General features: G+C 41.9%; 3 long non-coding RNA genes across 3 annotated transcripts in view; 1 reads left to right on the forward strand and 2 right to left on the reverse strand.

Moving 5' to 3' along the window:
- LOC311028995 overlaps window positions 1-7608 on the forward strand; it is a 386496-nt gene extending 378888 nt beyond the window's left edge. Inside the window, exons 2-3 of the long non-coding RNA XR_014598821.1 lie at window positions 6907-6991; window positions 7253-7608. This is a non-coding gene — a long non-coding RNA (uncharacterized lncRNA). The remainder of the gene's footprint in view (window positions 1-6906; window positions 6992-7252) is intronic.
- LOC311028724 lies at window positions 9-880 on the reverse strand. The gene is made up of 3 exons (XR_014598775.1): window positions 565-880; window positions 210-467; window positions 9-82 (listed from the first exon to the last, which is right to left on the reverse strand). It is a non-coding gene; the product is annotated as an uncharacterized lncRNA (long non-coding RNA).
- LOC311028999 lies at window positions 3281-4728 on the reverse strand. Its single transcript, XR_014598826.1, has 3 exons — window positions 4324-4728; window positions 3782-3910; window positions 3281-3561 (listed from the first exon to the last, which is right to left on the reverse strand). It is a non-coding gene; the product is annotated as an uncharacterized lncRNA (long non-coding RNA).
- Window positions 7609-11415: the final 3807 nt, after the last annotated feature.

The raw sequence follows: 11415 nt of genomic DNA on the forward strand, positions 1-11415 counted from the left end.
GGAGTTTGGCCAGGGCTGAGCCAGGAGGTTGGTTGTAACCTGACTCCTTAATCCTTTGGATTGAGGCAATTGTGACTGGTACCTGAGGGGAAAACAAAGTTACATTTAGTATGCAGTGTGACAACTGCACAACCAAATAGTCTTAAAATATCAAATCATTTGTTTGGATTAAAAAAAAAAGTTATAACAAGGATAGTGGATAATCTAACCTGGTCTTTCACAGCGAGGAAATTAACGTCCTCCTTCTGGAAGATCTTTGACAATCTCGCCAGATGAGGAAGCACATCAGCCTGAAGGTACAGTGCAGCTACAAAACGATAAGTGGCACAAAAGGAGTAGAGTCCTTTTGCCACAGGGCACTTATTGTGTTGTACCTCCTCTGCAAGGGCCGTCAGCACTGCAGGGAGATTTCTCCGCAGGTTTGCCACTGCCTGGTGCTGAGAAAGCCAGCGTGTGTCCTTGACCTCCTATACATTATTGCAGGGAAAATATTATGAAATATCTGGTGCAATGAAACAGTTTTCTGTAATCTTTCCTCCTTGTAAAAATTAAGGTTTGTCTTACCTTAACTTTCAGATTAGCGATTCCCAGTGTTGTGGCTGCTGCCTTCAAAACTTCTGTCCTGTTGCTGCTGTTACAAAAATACAGGTGAAGATGCTGCAGGTGGTCCCTGAAAGTCTTCATGTAGGCTGTTTTCTCTGAGGCATCTCTGCAGACCAGAGCCAAACGATGGGCAGCACAGTGCACAGCGACTAGCCATGGCATGGTGTCGCAGAGTTGTTTCGCCACTCCATTATGGCGTCCTATTTTTAAAAAGAAAAAAGATTAGAGGGTATAATTGCAAAAAAAACAATATATTTAAGTCCAATAATCTTATACCTGTCATGACTGCTGCACCGTCCGTCCCAAGACCAAATATTTTGTCCTTGGGAATGCCCTTCTGATCAAGGATGCTATGGATGGCAGTCACAATGGTGTCAGCCTTCCCATCAGGAAGGGGAACCAAATCCAAAAACTGGCTAAAAAGAACTCCCTCTTTATCAAGGTATCTAAAATAAAATAGTTTTAAAATTAAATAAATACACACAGCTTGATCTTGCAATATATTTTTCAAACTATGTTAAATTATTGTTACAAGAAAACATTATCTTTTTACCGAACATGTACATCCAGCTGTTTAATCACAGCAACATCAGTGCTCTCATCCAGTTCGATCCCGACAGCCTGGGAGTTTCTTATGTCCTGCAGGATTGGTGCTTCTATAACACCAGCCAGTATTTCCAGCATTTCATCAACCATGCGGTGGGACCTATAGTTGGTGGATTTCCCTATCTTTGAAAATAAAAGAGATATAGAAAAATACAAAAATTAAAATTATATAAGTCTTATTATAATACAGTTGACAGTTTACCAGTTAATATTATACAGTTACCTTCAGTTTGGCAAAGTAGTCACAACCCAGCAGCTCAGCTAGCTCAAGCAGAGCTGGATAGTTAGTGTGGTGGGCAATTTCGTGTTTTACCAGCCAGTACAGACACTTGAAAGCACCCACCACAGCCTCATGCTCAATAACGACCACAGGCTCGAAAGCTGCTGTGACAGAGTGACCTGGACAAAGAGCAAAATAAGCCCTTACACATCAGTTTCACATTAATGTGATTAAAGTCTAGTTGTTAAATTCTTTCACTGAAATCAAATCATTAGATTAAATCTTACCTTTAACCAAAGTTGTGTGGGCCTTAAACGCTGCACTGTGATGTTCTGACCTCAAATGGGCATCCAAGACATCCTTTCTAAACGTCTGAGAGGGGACCTCAATGAACACCCTTTGGGGGGATCCTTTCTTTACAGCCTGCTTATGCTGGCGGCATATGCGACAGAACATTCCTGTAGATGAAGAATATTTCAATTCAGAAAGTCTATTATTATTTTATCTTAATTTGCCCACGAAAAAAACAATTCTCCTTCAAAACCTCATTTGAAAATGTTCATTTGCTAATATCTTTTGCTTTAAAGGGACTTAGGGCAGGATCAAGAAATAAGACTCAACAGTGACACGACGGCCGTTAGGGTAACTGCAGCCAAGCCGGCGCGGGAGCGCGCATGAACTCTTCAGTGCAGCTGATGCTGTGACACGGTTATTTATTTACTCGCTGTTCACGTGACTGTTTACTACAAGACCTCCGCACATGCCTCCGCGGAACTACGTTGGTAGCATACATCTGCGAACAGCATCATGTCAAGCGACGAAGTAAGTAAACGAGTGTTTATTTTAGTGTAACTTTAGGATGTTTCTTTGACAACATTAGCGCATTCATTCAGCAAAATGACAGTTGTAATGTAAAGTACGTTTACCTTACACTGGCCAAATGGTTACTAAAGTTCAAACTTCACCAGCCACGGTGAATAACGAGCTAGCGATAACCATTGTTTTGTGACTGGTGAGTGAAGCTAATGTGCCTGCCACCAACGTTATGGTATTTGAAGAGCATTTGGCTTTGTGGCTGCAGCTAATTTCTGACTGTGGTAATTACCAACATAGCTAATATTTATAACATTGGATAAAGCTTGCTAGCAAGCTGACACAAGTGTACAGTCATTATCATGTATGTATATCATGTAGTGTTATGTGCCAGTGTCACTGAGATAATTTGTGAAACCATTTCCATTATAAGACAATATAAATGGTATGAATAGCACTGATGAAAACAAAGTAAATACAAGAAAAACAGAAATGTCAATATGTCATAACTGGTATTATACTAAGTTGAATCAGAATAAAAATAACATCAAATAAAATCATAACATCCCTTTGAGGATTACTAAAGTTATTCTTATTATTGTTCTCAATGTTTTTGTTTCAGGATTTGGAATTGACTCTGGAAGGAGTGGCACACATGTTCCAGATAGAGGGCAGCCTGCTTGGTGCACCTGCCTGAACTGCCGACGCATGCCAACCCAAATGGAGAACTTGTGCTGTCGGCAGGCTCCGGACCAGTGTCTGAGCAGGAGTGCCCATCTGGAGATGTACTTCCTGGATGAGGGTACACTGCGTCTGGTCAGGATGACGTGGAACGACATCTTCGCTCTGGAGGACAGCCAAGATGTGGGCAGCGATAACAGAGAGTTTCGGTTTGCTGCCTACCAGCAATTTACGATATGGCAGAATGGGCGTCTGGGAAGAGGGAACCGGAGGCCGATACCGAGCTGCTATGTTATTCGCATCCGGGCCAAATTCCCTGGCCCTTTTGCGAATTACACAGGTTACAAGGAAGCTCCATTTAGGGTGCCGGACTGACAATTTCTACAATACCTCAAAAAATAACATTTTTCAGCCAAAGATTTCATCCAAAAATAAAAACCATTTATGTACAGTCTATATTTTTATATTTATTTTCAAAGTTTACAGAAAAACAAAGTATTTTTCAAATTTGCAGTATGTACATAGTTTTATTTTGTATTTATTTTTTATATGTTTATAATAAAATAAATGTCTGGTAAACAAGACGGTCTTGTCTTCTCTCTTCTATTGCTCACATCTCTGGATCATGTAGCTGAGGCCTTTATGGAGAGAGGAGAACAGTAGCGTTAGAACACATACCAATGCTCCAACTCCAGCCATTAGAATATCTTCCCTGTCAAGATAATGTCACCAGTGTAATCAGTGGTGTGTGTGTAGTTGGGAAGTGTGGCTAAATACATGTCAGCACTTCATGTTATTTTATATTATAATATTTTGTCTATATTCTGAAAAGATTGAAATTCCTGAAAACATACTAACCCCTCAGACACTGGTTCGATTGGTGATAATCGATGAGAGATTTTAGCAGCTGTCCGCTTGCTGGGTGTTGATGTTCTCATCTCCTTACTTCCCTGAGTAGCTGCTTCAGGAGTTTTCTTCTTCTGGTAGCTGGAAAACAGCAATATTTTAAAAAGTTACAGTCTGAGTCAGCAAGCTGGCTGTGACTTTGCTACCTTGGTGTCTTTTCTCTTTGGCCAGAACAACTATGGCCATACAATGTTTGCCTGCAACAATAATAATATGAAAATACGCGTCTCAGTCGTTCGGTAATATTGTGCGCTTCACTTTTACAAACAATTTCTTCTGCTTTACATACAACGCAATGTATAATGTCCGGAGCAGTCTTGTGTGGAAGGTACAACACAAGTCAAAAAAATAAATGCTAAAAGCTCTCTCTCTGAGCTTGTTTACATGCGATTGTGCACTTCACGGTTAGCTCTAAATGCCTTTTATTCAGCTACATCACAACAGTATCATCAACACGTCAACACAATAGCCCCTAACACACAGCCTGTAAATACCGTTACTGTACCCCCTAAATACTGTATTTCCCGGGGACGGGAACGAGACGGGAGCCGGTGCTGTGTGTATGATATAGCTTTATCCCCTACACTCACGAAGCAGCCGGGGAGCCGGCTCGCTGTGTGTAGCTAGCGGCTAATATGACTACACAGACACGAACAAATCGTTAGCCTGTTGCTACAGCCAGCTGCTAACGTCACCTCCCGGATAACAGTTGGGCTTTCGGTCCCATATATAAAGGGACATATTTATAACTATTCGGTTTCAGACTAAAGGACCGTGGACAATGCGCAGTCTGTAATTATTCAGTGTTACACAGCGTTGGACTAAGTTACATGTTAGCAGCTAACGCTACTTTGCACTTTAGCTCATTCCGAGTCCTCGGTGATCTCATAAGACTTTCAAATCAAGCCGTAAACATGACCTGTAATGTATTCTTACCTGGTTACTAGCCATGTCGGCATCTGTTTTCAGTTCAAATTGAAGCAGCCTCCATGAGTCGAACGCATATCCAATGTTTATCCGGGTGCCAGCCCGGCTTTGGTCATAACTTCGTTTGGACTCACGACTTGCCGCTGATAAAACCTTCGTTTTCTTCTTGGTATTACTTTTTAGTGGACTTTGTGTGGTGGTGGGTCATTTTCCGGCCGAAGCAGAGTCCATTACTACACATACAGTACTTGAATCCACCGCGCTTGTCTTTTTCCGGTCTCCAAGCCGTCGAGTACGCGCATTCAGCGTCATTTGATGTCACGTCCGCCGGACTGCGCGGGAAATTCGGACCACGAATTGCAGTACATCATGCAGCACACAGCCTGTTCAAGGCAATGGGGAGATATGTGTGTGGTCTCATTCTTTTTGGTTTTGAACGCTACATCACCCATTAGCATTAAAAGACTTAAAGTGAATGTTTATTTTTTCACAAATCCTGCCCTAAGTCCCTTTAACTATGGAAATAAGGCCCACCAGCTACCCCAGTACTCTTATAAAACATTGTGTACATATTATTATCTGGACATAAAATAACTCCTAATCCCACAATCCATTGCAAGCTTTTCTCAATAAATGATAGTATAGCATGCTTTTTTCATATGGCCTGGCGTTTTATATTTATCACATTTTATCTGTTTCTTTGTACTAAGAACAATATGACTGTTCAATCAATCAAACTTTATTTATAGAGCACTTTTCATACAAGTAAATGTAACACAAAGTGCTTACTGTTAATAACAGTAACATGGATGGGTTCTTACAATGTAAAGTTCAGTACTGGTAAACAGTACTTCTGCCCAAGAATGGAAAAAGTCACAAGCAAAGACAGATCGCTCTTATTTACAGATGTCATCTAGCCAGCATTATCTATTAGCCGGAGAAGCAATGTTCTGAACTTGCTCTGGTTACTGAACGACCAACAAAGTCAAACGCAAGCCCGGAGTTTTAATACTAGAACGGGGTTAATGACAACTTCACAATTAACACGTCATTGGTAGTGTAAACAAACCAGGCTGTAACAAGTCAGTTTGTTTACACAACTACTACGTTAGCGCTTATGCTAACGCTGAAGCTACATCGCCGGTAGTGTAAACAAATTGACTTGACACAGCCAGGATGCAGTCGAATAGTCTATTTTGCTTAGGGAGGTTCCTAACTGAAGAAGTGACCCGGAAGTAAACAAGTGGCCGCCATGATAAGAGCCGTTCAAATTGGCTGTGTTCGAAATGCCATACTAACGTCCTACTCGTACTCAATCGTGACGTAAATTTGAGTACGTAGTGCGTTCAGATACAATAGTATGTGGATTTGTGTACGCGAGAAATGCCCGGATGTATACTGCATTGGCAAGAATTTCTGAGTATACAGCGGACCTTGCTAAATCTACTCAACTTCCCCAAAATGCATTGCGGCTCGTCTGACTTCTGAAAAGTTTTGGATAATGGCGTACGACAGCGGTGATTCTGGCGACAGCCCGACACAAACCGCGCACACATGTAAGTATACTGTAACACGATTTTTATGTTTCCAGCTGACTTTTAAATCGTATGGATAATGAACGTTACTTTATTGTTGTTGGCATTGTACGTTAACGTTACGAATCGAAGGTCCTGCTAGCCGGCTAGCCTACAGACGCTAATTTACCATAGAGGTTAGCGAGCGTAAGCGAAGCAGCAAATATGCCGTTTTTACCGACGTTATCTAAGAAGATTGTGCTTATGTGAAAACGTGATAATATATTTACGAACGGTGGTTAATAACGCGGTGCACCGTTGTCCGTTAAAGGGACGGATGAAAACACCGGGCGCCTCATTCAGTGGAGGGAACGATGAGGAGAAGTTCACCGGCAGGAGGGATGCTGCTCTGAGACGCTTCACCTAAGAAAATGTGGTATTAAATGTTATAATTCTCATATGCAGGGCTTAAGTACTACTGGTGCATATTTAGCTACTCAATGATATAAGGTTGAACACCAGCGTATATATGGGAGATGTCCTGCTCTCCTGAGATATCTACCTGAAACGTTCTGTTGAACAGCAAGAAATCATCAATGAGCTGTAACACTTTTCTATGTGCTGTTCTTCATATAGGATGTTTCTTAAAGAACAGGGGTGGAGGGAAGGTGGAGCTGGATGAGCTAAGAAGAAGTGGGAGAACATGAAGCAGAAATACAAGGTGAGTTGGAAGCAGTTTAAAGTATTGAACTCTACATGCTTGATGTGAAGCATAAAATAAACAAGATGATGTTGTCTTTCTTATTAATAACCAGGCAAAGTCAGTGCTGGATAATATCTACAATGTGTTCAAACATCAGAGTCCATTAAGTTGGTCCCATGTGGAACAGTATTACAGTACATATTATAATATATGACTAGTGGTGAATAGCTGAATCATGATTATGAGAAGTGTTTGTATGTATGTATATGTTGTTTATAGGAACTGAAGATGTCAGCACTGAGGGAGGAGAGGTCACTGCTGCACACTGGAAGTGTTTGTTGTCATGGATGAGGTGATGGAGCAAAGACCTGCTATTACCCCACTACACCCCATCTCCTCAGCCATGATGCCAACCACTGCAGCAGGGTCTCTCCTCCAGAGCAGGAGGGAAATAGACCTGCAGGCCAAAACATGAGTCAACAATCATATATATATTCAGATATTTATTATTTAGATTTGTACACAACCTAATAATCGTAAAACATTAAACAGGAAACATTTGTCTGTAACAACTTCTACTATGTGGTATTACTTATAAACTGCACTACTGATAAACACAAATAAAACCTCAACAATAATCATGTTCCTGCAACACAGGGATCTGGACATTTGGAGCAGACACCGCAGCTACGAGCCTCTGAGGATGTCCCAGGACTGCTGGAGTGGCTCGTTGACTTCGTCGCTGTCACCCCCATCACCACCGTGGAACTATGGACATGGAACCCATCTGTTCTGTTAGTAAGCAGTGGACGAGGTTCTCCGTGGAACGCCTTGAAAGACAGAAGTCCTTCCTTAAATCCCCTTCCCGAAGTAGAGGCCCATCGGGGGAACATGAGGATTGACCTGCAGTACGGCCGTCTGGCACCAACCTGTAACAGAAAACATCAGATATTACATTTATTCTGAATGCTTTCCTATTCATTTGTTGATAAACTACTTATTTCTTCTTTTCATACACGTATTGCAACCTGTATATATAACATGGATTATTTGTCTAATAAATTATTCACTAATATCCCACTTGTTTGTACTTGTTTATTTTTATCACACCAAACTCATGCATGATATTATTAAAACCACTTATATTAGCCTACATGTAGCCTACATTTGTTTATGCATGCATATGCACATCTATTGATAATCAAATGATAAAGGAACGTATTTAAACCAGATAAGTCATATTACTTACTTCAGGGGGAAATCCCGTACATGTGAATAATGTAGCTCCTCCGACGGGCAGATTGCCTGCGTCGTCTCCGCGGTGAAGGTGCTGGTGTTCCGTGGTCAGAGGTATAATACGATCTATGAACGGACGATTAATGATCGATAAAAGCTGCTTAACAGTCGCGATCGATGGCGAGTGAAGAAGCTACTCAGGTAAGAGGAAGAAAGAGGGAAAGCGTGAGAGCGCGCATATAAACTGTAGAAAACATTTGACAGTTGTAATTTGACTAAATATTAAATTAACTGTAATAATAATCATGCTTTATATTTTGATAAGTAATTAATATTAAACGGGAGCTAGAACCGCTAACATAATCGATTCGGTTACGTGAGAGTAGATGAGGACGAGATGTCAATAAAGTTAAAAAAAACAAAAAAATGTAGTATGAGATGTGTATACTTCGGTGTGAACAGTCTGAGGGTAACAGCATACTCAAACGTTCATTTAGTAGGCAGTATGCAGTACATACACGTTGAGTATGTAGTAGGCAGTACGTTAGTACGGCATTTCGAACACAGCCATTCTCTAAATGCAAAGGAGCGGAGCTCCAATTCTTCCTTGCAGAGCTCCTTTAGCATAGGATGCAACAGACCTTCCTATACGAAAGGAAAGGAGATTACGCCGACCCACAATTCTCTGCGAGAGCAACATTTAGGTAGGAGGAGCTGCTGGACCTGAAGCCGGTCAGTGAACGAGCTTTTATTAAACCAACATGTGGAGAAGTGGACGATGCGCTTTTTGTAGTCCATTATTGTAGTTTTATCCAGCGCAGACGCACGTCAGTCGCCGGTGCCGATCATCAGCTGTCAATCATCAGCGGCCGCGTTATAATGACGTAGCTTAGTGAAAGTCCGGTCGGATTCTCTGAGCACCGCGGCCGTCTTTTCCTAAATCCTTTTGAGTTCTCCTATCGCCTTTCCTTAACCCCGTGACGTTTTCCCCAGAGGTCAAGGAATAGGAGTTAGGACTTTATTTTTTGACTATTGGACTGCACCCCAGGATTCTTTACACAACCAGTGAAGTTAGCGCTGATGCTAAAGCTAGCGTTAAGCTAGCGCTAATCTTCCTTGCACAAATTACAGTATTACAGAACTATAGTAACTGATAACTGATAGCATCTGGATGCTGCGTTATCACATGTAATGTTGCGCGTTTACTAAGCAAACTAAAAGTACCTCTTCCAGCAGAAACTCCGCGACCATCTCATCTCTTTTGAGATCCGGATGAAGCCGCATTAGCCTCCGCCATCGCTGGAAAGCAGAGCCGATGTTGACTCGCGTCCTGCCTCTCGACTCATCGAGTGTTTTCTTTAGTGCAGCTTTTTGTGAAATAGTCTTCTTTTTGATGATAGTTTTCTCTGTGGGAGCAGCCTGGGTGGAAGTGGCGGCTCACCTTGGTCGTCATTGTCAGTTCTTTGCCGTTCCGTGCTCTCAGACCGCTCTGCTGGAGAGGTGCGCGACCCGCAAGCCGTGACCGCGGTAGGCGACGCTGCGACGGATGACGAACTTTTATCAGAACTATATGAGAATTAAATATTGATGAGTTTCAAGACCTGATGGATTTATTTTACATTTTGGTGTGCCGTACGCTTATTAGGAGCATTTTAAGATTCCAAAAGATAAATAAAATAATAAATAAAATGTGAATATTGAAAAAATATGGAATTGAATTCGAATAGTATAATAAAAGAAAATTAACAGCTATGTTAATTATTAATGAATTTTGAATGAATTAATTATTATTTCAAGGTTCTTTATCACCTGCACAGATGAGATGCAACATAAAACAGACAACAACAAAAACATGATATCGGCATTATAGATTGGCCATCGGCTGCCCTGCTCTTTCAATATCGGCATCGGCCTTGTGGAGGTCAAAGCGGGAAGCAATGCCGTCTTGTATGAAAGAAATTTCATGTCCACAAAATAAATGGCTTCAAGTAAATGTGTCCACCCTCCCACTGTCCTTTACTACACAAGTACAGTATATGCTTTATGGTAGGAGTCACATTCATTCAGAGTTTAACAAGTATTCTGCATTATTACAATCCCACAGTGAAAGTAGAAACCTTAGCAGGTCTTTTAAAGTGCAGCTCAATAACAAGTTCTTAGCAATGAATATAGAAATTGGAAGCTACTTCAGGAAGGAAGTAGCTGTGTTGGAGGCTGTGTTTCAGCACACCAAGAGACAATCAATCTCTTTTTCATTTTTTTTGCAGTTTGTTTTACTTTTACTACTGCCAAATCTCTTCTTTATTTACTGCCAGTTGATGTGAAGCTGTGCGTGATGATTTACGGCTATGGATTATGAAGTCCAAAGGTGATATTTGTTGGATTGAAACTAGGCCCTGCAACAGCCCGGACGCAGACCAGGCCCTGCACCAGGCCATCCACCAAACTAGGCCCTGCAGTAGACCACGCCCTGCATCATACCATCCATCGGGCTACCAGCCTAGCAGCATCTGCCAGCAGCAGCTAACAGCAGCCAGGGTCTGACTCTTCAGGAGCAGCCAAGCCTCAAGCCTCCACCAGCAGCCAGCAGCATTCAGGCCTCGAGCCTCCAGGAGCAGCTTCCACCATAGCTCCAGCAGCTGCTGGCTACCACCAGGCCAGGCAAGTGATCTCATAATCCCTGTCTCATTATCATCACTGACTTTACTTGTTGCAGTATAAAACCACTGCTGTCTTCAATCTATTGTCCTTGCCCAGTGTGGCTCGTCTTTAGCCTAGATCTGTGGCAAGAGGTTCATATCAGCTAAAGTTGACCAACATGGCTATGAAAAAGGAAATTGAGGACATTAGGAGATCACTGGAAATGCTACATGTCAATGTTGATAAAATCACCGAACAGCAGGAAAAGATCATGGAGCTGATGGGGGATATTAAAGCCCTAAAACAGCATAATGCAGAAAAGGACAAAAGGATCAGTGACCTTGAATACAGGGTGGCAGAGCTGGAACAGTACTCCAGAGTCAATGATGTTGTGATTACAGGTTTAAAGACGAAACCTAAATCATATGCCAAGTCTGTGGGAAAGGTATCTGAGGAAAACATGACAGAGGAGGACCGGGCAACAGTGGAAGAGCAGGTAGTCTCCTTTTTGAAGACCAGAAAGATTGCTGTAGACTGCAATTTCATAGAAGCATGCCACCCTCTCC

Source organism: Eutrigla gurnardus (genome assembly GCF_963514095.1).
Source record: "Eutrigla gurnardus genome assembly, chromosome: 18".
NCBI classification, from domain to species: domain Eukaryota; kingdom Metazoa; phylum Chordata; class Actinopteri; order Perciformes; family Triglidae; genus Eutrigla; species Eutrigla gurnardus.